This window comes from Amblyomma americanum, chromosome 8 (genome assembly GCF_052857255.1).
Source record: "Amblyomma americanum isolate KBUSLIRL-KWMA chromosome 8, ASM5285725v1, whole genome shotgun sequence".
NCBI classification, from domain to species: domain Eukaryota; kingdom Metazoa; phylum Arthropoda; class Arachnida; order Ixodida; family Ixodidae; genus Amblyomma; species Amblyomma americanum.
This window is the reverse complement of record NC_135504.1, coordinates 21,759,811-21,769,715: the sequence shown is the minus strand read 5'-3', so window position 1 is coordinate 21,769,715 and position 9,905 is coordinate 21,759,811.

Sequence of the window (9,905 nt, the reverse complement as noted above, 5' to 3'; positions counted from 1 at the left end):
TTACTTTATTTTGTTGTTCTTTTGCTTTTCAGCTTCCGAGGGGGCGCAGGAAGAGAAAACGGAAGTCGCGATCGCAGTAGCATCCGCGCTCTCCTCGCAACTTCCGCTCTCGCCCGAGCGTCCTTTGTCGAGATCAAAAGCCTCGGACACAGTGAGGCCGCTAAAATTCTCCGTTGCTAGACTCGCGTGGCGCGCGACTAACTAAGCGCAACGTTCCGTGTAGCCTTTTGCCCAACAACGTTCCGGAGAGTCGCTCCTATGCGAAATCTCTTTCCCTCTGCCTGCCCCGTTCACACATTTTCTTTTTTAATTTTTCTGCCGTTCACATCCTCCCTTGTAGTGCGCTTTCGGCGAGAAGTATTCGGAATGGAGCAGACGAGGCCGCAAAGCGGACTCCTCTCTCTCGATGCGTCACCGCTCGCGCGTGTTGGTCGCGCATGCGCGTTGAGGAGATTTGTACAGCGTCGTCTGCAAGGCGGCTCGCTATGTGCCTGTGCAGGCACGCAGTGCGGTGGGATGTACGGTGAAACTAAGGGCCGCTTTCAACTGGAGGTCTACAAAAGCCAACAGTGCTTGGAATTAGGGAAATCATAAGGCATGGTTTTTTGTTGTTGCATGCATTTATTAAAGAGATTTAACCGAGTAATCCTTTAAAATAATTTCGCACAGAACTACCGCATTTATTCGATTTAATGCGCACACGTTTTTCACTGCAAAAAAAAAAATCGCAGAATTTTAAAGGCGAAAGCCTTCAATGGCTCCTACTCGCGCCTACGAGCCTGTCCGTCTGGTGTCACGTTCTTCAGTGACTCGGTAAGAAAAAAAAATCTCCCTGCACGACGGGATTCGAACCACCATCCTTCCATTCCGCAGTCGTGCGTGCTAACGCCAAGGCTACTTCCTGCCAATGCATATGTAGTTCTCCTTGTCTAGGACGCCGGAGAGTGTTTGCGGAAAGGCGTCGAACCAGACGGATGCCTCCCAAACGCCCTCCAGTGTCTCCAGCATTCAAGATTCACAAACAATTGTGTACTCAACATCTTAACCACACATCACTGACACAAGCAGCAACACCGCGCTAAAGGCTTTCGCCTCATCACATTTTAGGTCATCAAAGTGCCCCCTTAATGTTTGCCTAAATTCTATAAACGTACGAAAGCAGAACCGCATGAAAAGACACGGCACGAGCAGCGCGCGTCCATCGCCGCCGCGCAGTTAATAATAATAATAATAATAATAATAATAATAATAATAATAATAATAATAATAATAATAATAATAATAATAATAATAATAATAATCGGCTTCTGGGGAAAGAAATGGCGCAGTATCTGTCTCATGTATCGTTGGGCACTTGGACCGCGCCGTAAGGGAAGGATAAAGGAGGGAGTGAAAGAAGAAAGGTAGAAATAGGTGCCATAGTGGAGGGCTCCGCAATAATTTCGACCACCTGGGGATCTTTAACGTGCACTGACATCGCACAGCACACGGGCGTCTTAGCGTTTTGCCTCGATCGAAATGCAGCCGCCGCTGTCGGGTTCCAACCCGGGAACTCCGGATCAGTAGGCGAGCGCCCTTAACCACTGAGCCACCGCGGCGGGTTGAACCGTCGCGGAGTTCAACCCGCCGCGGAGTTGCTCACGTGATTCCGACGTCGATGGCGCTTGCACTTCGGGAGCAGGGACGGCGGAGCGCGCCGGCGGCGCGCTGCGGGGAGGGTGAGTATCGGCCGAGCGGGGGCGCTGGGAGAGTAAACGATGTTATGTGATGGCGGTACCGTCGTCAGTGATGGCGCAGACATCACAAGATCTTGCTCTGCGTTGACCCATCGGAATAGCGCTTTCGCACTAAAAAAAAAAGGGGGTTGGGGAATTGTCTTCGATTGCAACGCGCACCACACGTTCACGCTTCCCGCACAAAAAGCGAACGCTGCGTGGCAAGCACGCAGTTTCAGCCCACTGGAAGAATGAAGCTTATGAAAGCGAGAGAAGCGCGCAGAGGCGCCAATCACCGTCCGAAAGGTCGCGCAGCTTTGTTAGGTCGGCTAGAGGCACTCTACGCTCGGCTGGCTCGTGCGAAGCTCAGGAAAGCGAAACCAAATCTAAGAATGTTCTCGGAGGCAGGGGCCACCCGTTTTTACAGCGAAAGCTGTAACAACTGTGATATGCCACTCAGTAGAAGCAACTTGGGGGTGAGCGGCAGCCGTATAACACGTCAGGTGAGCACCACCGCCGTGTACCTCAAAGCAGTCGATTGTGATCCTTTCCTCAAAACCAACGGAGTCTATACATAATGTCTAAACCATCGGGCAAGTCGGTCGGCCCCTTCGTTTCCAGAGTTGCCCGCGTGGGCAGGGTACCCATAATTTTGGGGTCGGGAATGCACCCTCGCAGGATGAGTGCGGCGGGAAGGCAGATGTAGCCTGCTCAGTAATTTAGGATTGCTCGTTTTCGGTCACTGAGGACTGTGCGCGTACGGCGGTCAGCGATGGCCAGCGCTATCGCTGTCTCTTCCGCTGCGGTGGGGGAGTGGGCGCGCACCCTGGCGGCGGAGATAAGGGTAGATGGCGGCGTGGTTGCACACGCCACGTAGGTTGTTACATCTTGCCTTGCCGCGTTCTCGTATGTTGCGCGTTCGTCGGCAAAATAGAAATCATCCAGTGCCCGGGCTTCGCGCTGACTGCGCGCGCGGCGTGTCGGCCAGGGAACATGTTCTTGCCCGAGGATTAGCAATCCGAGCAGCCGGCCCCACGGATCCAAACGCCCTCGCTGAAGCCCCCCCCCCCCCCCCCCCTGTCTTTTGCCGACATCACAACTTTTCATAAAGAGACGAGACGCCGCATTTCCCGCCTCTACACCCAGACCTCGACCGAGCGCAAGCCATCCTGCCCCGCAGATTGCAGACGCATTCAATCCTCACCCACTACAGTCTATCACTAATCACCAACGGTGAACATGACCCCACACGCCCGAATTGCAACCACGGAGAACCCGCACTCAGGCGCACACCCTCTGGGGATGCGAAAATAACCCGCCCTCGGGCCCTCCTGCCAGCTCCCTCTGAGGAAAGCTGGGACCAACTCCTTACCCAGTCAGGCAAGACCACTCACCTTGCACTCATTTCGAGGGTCCAGGACGTCTCCCCCACCTGGCAGCCAAGCCCCAATTCCCGACACCTGTGGCAAATGAATTTGTGTCTCTCTCTGAACCATCCGCTGGTTGAGAAAAGGAAAGGTGCATAGCTGCCTCAGTTTGTTAGTGGACACCATGCACCACCAGCTCAAAGCGTGATTGAGGTGACCACTGACTAAGTTATAGCAGAAAGCATTTATTGACCAGGCAAAGAAACCAGCTGAACAGGACGCGTGCACAAGAGAAGGAATTCATAAAGACGACGCTGGAGACACTGGAGGACGACCCCTTTTCAGTCCAGTCCTCAATGAGCGTAGCGGAGTTCATCTCCAGTGGTCAAATGGGTGCCACTTCCGCCATATCCATTGACGTCGAGGACTTGTTCTATTCAGTACCGCACAAGAAGTTACTTGAGACTGTGTGTGACCTCATCGAAAGCAGAGGTGCGATTCCTTTTCAGAACAGCACGTGTCTATCTGTCGACTCGTTTCTGGAACTTTTAACCTGTTACCTGCAATCTAATGTTGTAGAGCATGAGGATCGTAGATACATACAGAATCAGGGTATTCCTATTGGCTCCAGCGTAGCTCCTGTGTTGTGCCAAATATTTTTATCTAGTTCTGACAATGTTACTTAACAGGCTTAAAATACTGACGCTCGGGTTGTTAAGGTTTTTAGATATGTTGAAGATATATTAATCTTTTTAAAACTAACTCCTCCTGGCAGCGTCGATTCGGCAGCCAATGACATTTTATCCATCTTTCATCACCAGAGGGGACATCTGGCCTCAATAATCTCGACCTCACCTCAACCTAAAAAAAAAATTTGTCGACCTCACTCAACCTCATCAGTTAAGATGATTAAATGTTTAGGGCAATCCCCCAAGGTGGGGTAGATTTGTAATAAGGGAGTGATTACTCATTGGCATCCACCCAAGCGCAGCCATATGCCTACAAAGGAAAGCTATACAGCTTTCGCAGAAACTCAGCAGATAAAGAAAAATTCGCCCTGGTCCGGGGTTTGAACCTGGGACCCGCTCCCGGGCCACACCAAGATCACACGGGTGCAGCCAACTGGCCTAGGTTGGGCAGCGTGAACTGCTCTCTCTGTCAGGAGCACCACGGCTCTGTGCTCAAATTTCGCCGCAGTGAAATTTTTTCCGAGCGCCCCCCCCCCCCCCCCCCCGCCCCCTTCTGGAAAAAAAAACGGCGTTTAAATACTCATACGCCTGAACAGAATTCTGGGTACCGTTTCGTTAACCAGTCTGAGACAAGCTGTTTTAAGTAAATGACTCGTGTTCCTTCAAAACTGAACTAATCAATTGTATGCCGGCCTCTTCGACGTTTTTTACCCGCGAGCACCGCGTGAGCATTGCGCGAAGCCGTTTAAGGTGAACGATGGGTCGCTGCAAGATAGTTAAAGAAAAAGAACGGTGTGAGCAGTGTCTGGTCGTCTGCAAAGCAGGCCGTCAACCTAACTGACCCCAAACGAAAAATAAAAAAGAGAAAGATTACAAACATACAAAAAAAATGCACACTGAGGACCAGAGGTGAGTATTTGACCTCAAGAATCTCGACCTCACCTCAACCTCGAAAAAAATTTGCTCACCTCACTCAACTTCAACCTCATCAGTTGAGGTTGAGTTGAGGTTGAGGTCTCCTAAGACGCCCTCACCTCACTTTTCCTCACGCCACTGGTGACCTCACTGAACCTCACCTCGACCTCAGATTTTGAGGCTGAGGTCGGCTGGTCGACCTCAGAAAAAAAAAGCGATTAAGAAGTTTTTCAGTTAAAAACAATTCTAAGAATCCTGTGAGACAGGAAAGCCAAAATGATAATGGTACAATAATGATTACTAGTTATTACAATAGCGGCACTGAGCGGTCTGTAATTTTTAATGAGGTGTGTAGAGACACCATTGATGTGCACGCAATAGGAGAAGCGTATAATCTGGGAAGAATCCTCGGAGAGTTTATGGCCTGCGCACAGGGGTGTCCCTTACGCGGTTACCACCAGTACGTCGGAGGGTATACTTTTTTTGGTGAAGTTTGGTTCACAAATTGTAAGCTTACCAGTGTCAATATTCGGCAACTGCTTCGCGTATACTTGTTTGTATTGGAAGCCTCTCAATCACGAACGATCCGGCAGATGACAAACACAGACCTTCTACGCCATCTACCAGAAATTGGGGGCTATACTCTTCTTAAAGTTGAGAATTGCGTATATACAGAAACTGGTCGCCGATGTGTTTTCCAGTGTGATGGCTACGCAGACGTATATCAGTATATTTCGATTTTTTACCTCGATCCGGCGTAGCGAGAGCACTCAGCGTAGATGAAAATTTTGCCACCCAGCAAACGCTCTTTTCAGTCTTCTGTATGCTGCCTTCGAAAACAAGCTGCGACTGTAGGGCACCGACAGTGGCGCGTTGTATTTATGCCTGTGTAGCAGCGAGCGGCTTCTTTTATTAATGCGAAAGCATTAGAAGACTCAGTTTCAAGGTCATACCAGCAAAAAAGTGCCTGCAAGAAACGGCACGATTCGACGTCACGAGCCGACGAGCCACGTCACGAATATGATGGCGTCACGTCATTAATTAATGCCAATTAACAGACATTGATCAACATGCCTTTGTAATGCCTATTAATGTAATTAGGAAATGCTAATATTCATTAGTGTTTGTGATAACATCAGAAGGGGGTGACGTATTACCAGGCCACGTGACCGCGATGTAATGTGACGTCATACCAGGTCCCCATCCACCGCCATTTCAAAGTCCGTATGGATCCCACATTACTACAAATGCGCGCATGACGCATTACAAAGTGTGCCCACAACCCGGTCCACATTAATGACATTCGTATTGTCCAGCAGGTAAACACGCCAGTTCTCATTTGTGACATACTGCAACGATCATGAAACTGCACATGCCGTTGACCCTCGAGTAATGGCGATGATGATGACGATGATAACAGTCTATCTTTATGAGCCGGGGGAAGTCGATATACCGCTATCAAATGAAAAGTTTCCAGAATATTGATTAAATATAGTACATTACCAGCAACCGAAGGTCATTATTCTGCGGGGAAACAGGAATAATTGCAGGTAAAAATTAATGATGATGTTGATGTTTTCGGGAGGTCAAGACCCTCCCACGTTTACGCCTCTTCCCTCCAGGTGGCGATGGTAATGGTTTCAAAATCCTGGGAATTCTTCGATGACTCGGTGATCCCGCGGCACTTTGCAGGAAGGGGCTAAATTACGTCTTCGAACACTGTGTCGACTATTGAAATCACACGGTCCAAAACTACTGGCCTAGAGTGGGCAGCGTGAACCGCGCTCTCTGTCCAGAGCACCACGGCTCTCCGCTCAAATTTCCCGCAGCGAAATCTCCCCCCCCCCCCCCCCAACCCGTGACAAAAAAAAAAAACGCCTAAATACTACACACCCGAACGGAATTCTGGGTACCATTTCATAAACCAGTCTGAGAGAAGCTGGTCTGAGTCATTCACTTGTTTTCCTTCAAAACTGAACTATTCAATAGTACGCCGGCATCTCAGAAGTTTTTTACCCGAGAGCACCGCGCGAGCATTCTGCGAAGCCTTTTAAGGTGAACGGTGGGTCTCTGCAAAATAGTTAAAGAAAACGGTGTGAGCAGTTTCTGGTCGTCTGCAAGGCAGGCCACTAACTGAACTGATCCCATACGAGAAACGAAAACAAAACAAAACAAAGAGCATGATTACAAACTTGCAAACAAAAATCGCACACTAAAAACAGAAGCTAACAACACTGCGCCGCATTAAACGTCATATTAGAAGGTTTGAAACATCGACTCAGCAGCACAGCGCCAGCACGTAATCAGTTCTATTCACACATCTTCATTAAAAAAAGTAAAAGTAATCAGCTACCACATCACTATACATTCATTACAGTTTTGCATATTTTACCGCTATTATACCGCTATATGCTGGTACCCGCCGCGGTGGCTCAGTAGTTAGGGTGCTCGACTACTGATCCGGAGTTCCCGGGTTCGAACCCGACCGCGGCGGCTGCGTTTTTATGGAGGAAAAACGCTAAGGCGCCGGTGTGCTGTGCGGTGTCAGTGCACGTTAAAGATCCCCAGGTGGTCGAAATTATTCCGGAGCCCTCCACTACGGCACCTCTTTCTTCTCTCACTCCCTCTTTTATCCCTTCCTTGACGGCGCGGTTGAGGTGTCCGACGATATACGAGACAGATAAAGCGCCATTTCCTTTCCCCCCAAAACCAATTATTATTATTATTATTACTGGTACGTTCGCCCCGTGCTGCGGCATTTCGGCATATTATGTGAATTTCTCAGAAGGAACAAGGAACGGGAGATCAAAGAGAGGTTATTCGGAAGGATATAAAAGTGAAATTATATTTGCATCTGCTTGCATTACGGAACGGGAACAGATACAGAATTAGTGTGACATTCGAAAGGGGAAGACACCGATCAAAAGCTTCGACGGTGTTTTACAGGCTTTTCTGGCTTCGTTCCCTTTTCATCGAATTATCACGTGTCCTTGTTAGGAACTACCTGAATCACATTTTCTCGCCTGTGCCGACTGCTCCAGTTTCTGTTAGGTCACCGAGTAATGTACAGCAGGATCCCTTTACTCGACTGCAACGCAAGAGCCGTGACGACAGCGCCGGCAACGAGCATGAACACGAAGCAGACTTGCTTGGGGCCATCCGCGCTGCGACGAATTTATTGCGTGATTGTTGGACTGAACTTATTTGTTTGCGGCATCAGACAAAGCAGCCACGGGTCAACGTGAGTTGCGTGCTTTGCGCGCTCCCGGGAGTTTGAGCCGACCGGCAGGCAGCCGGGTGCTACGCCAGCGGGGCAAGGGGGAGGGAGAGTGGCGTGCTGTTATAGTAACACTCCTTCCGGGAAGACCAGAGGGGTGCGTCTTCCTGTAGGCTCGGACTGAACGGACATTACGGCGCAGCACCGGAAGCTAAGAGGGAACTGTGCATCCGGTTGTCCAAACAGGGGAAACCGAACACCGAGCGTCACTGCATGAACACTGCGGTGATGCGCTGAAACTCCGCTTCGGAAGCGGCACTCGTCGAACTAAGCTGCGCAATTGCAAAAAGCCTCGAACTCAAAATTTCGACCTCACTGAATGACGACCTCACTTCAACCTCAAACTCACGCGTGAGGTTGAGGTCTGATTTCCTGACCTCACAAAATTTTGTGCCGTCGTCGACCTCACCTCAACCTCACCTCACGACGTGAGGTCGAGGTCATTTTGAGGTTGAGGTCGACCTCATGAGGTTGCCCACCTCTGCTGAGGACAGAAGAGAACGAAAGTGTTCCCCATTAAAAGTCAAATTAGAAGGTATTGAAACATCGATTCAGCAGCACAGATCTGCTCTGGGAAAGGCATTTTGAAGTTTGGCGGGTTCGAACCCGACCGCGGCGGCTGCGTTTTTATGGAGGAAAAACGCTAAGGCGCCCGCGTGCTGTGCGATGTCAGTGCACGTTAAAGATCCCCAGGTGGTCGAAATTATTCCGGAGCCCTCCACTACGGCACCTCTTCTTCCTTTCTTCTTTCACTCCCTCCTTTATCCCTTCCCTTACGGCGCGGTTCAGGTGTCCAGCGATATATGAGACATACTGCGCCATTTCCTTTCCCCCCAAAACCAATTATTATTATTATTAAGTTTGGCGGCGTCTCACATACCGCCCGTCCCACTCGATGATAACGCAAAAACTGCTATTTGTTGACAGTAACTGCAAGCACGAACTAACTGCCTACAAAGCAAAATTAGGTCCGAACAGCGCTCTGTCTCAATAAAATAAACCTTCACGAGCGAACAGACTTATCTCAGAGGCGATGACTACCAGCTTTCCATTAATCTCATGCATTTCTGCAGCCTCGTCATTCCTTTCGATAAACCTCCCGTGAGGATGAACTTTCCTCGCGTCATTCAGGAATCGAAGTAGCACCCCAAAAAGAAGTTTTCCGAAACCTAACGGGGCTGCACTAATAAACCTCACAGCAATGCGCGTTATCCCAGCTGGCTTAGCTTACAATGCAAGGAACTAAAAATTAAGATTTGCGATGCTTACATATTAATAAAAGTCCCTGAATTTAAGAGAATAGAGGGCATTGCACATTCAACTGCATAATCTGAGATCTTTTACAAACATATTTAAACCAAATATTTTTAGGCCGCTTCAGGACACGCCGCAGGTTGAACATACGTGGACAACAAAAAAAAAGGCGCTCTTTATGGTAGCTGAAGTCACTCATTGGACATAATTTCTGAAAATGCAATGCTCAGTATGCGTCACTATCTGTGGCAACATAGGAAACTTGTACTAGTTTTTTCTGTTACGTCGTGCAACTTTAGTCAGGCCACACTGACGACAAGAAAGCTTGCTTCCAACTCGGAAACTTTATTGGGTGAACTCGTGTCTCAAACAAAAAAGCAGTTCAGCGGCGCACGCAGCGATAGAACAAGTGCTCGGTCAACTAAGGTCAGAAGTACGGTCGATCTCGGTCTTTTTATATATATATATATATATATATATATATATATATATATATATATATATATATATATATATATATATATATATATATATATATATATATACACGTCGTCCAAGAAGACGTAGCGCTGCAGCGCCATCCAGGAAGGCTCGTTCAGGTCGTCGAGCTGCGTTCCGGACTTGCCGGGCGTCCAAACGACGTTCGCGCGAACGACACCCGCTAAACGCATGAAGGAGTGCATGTCGT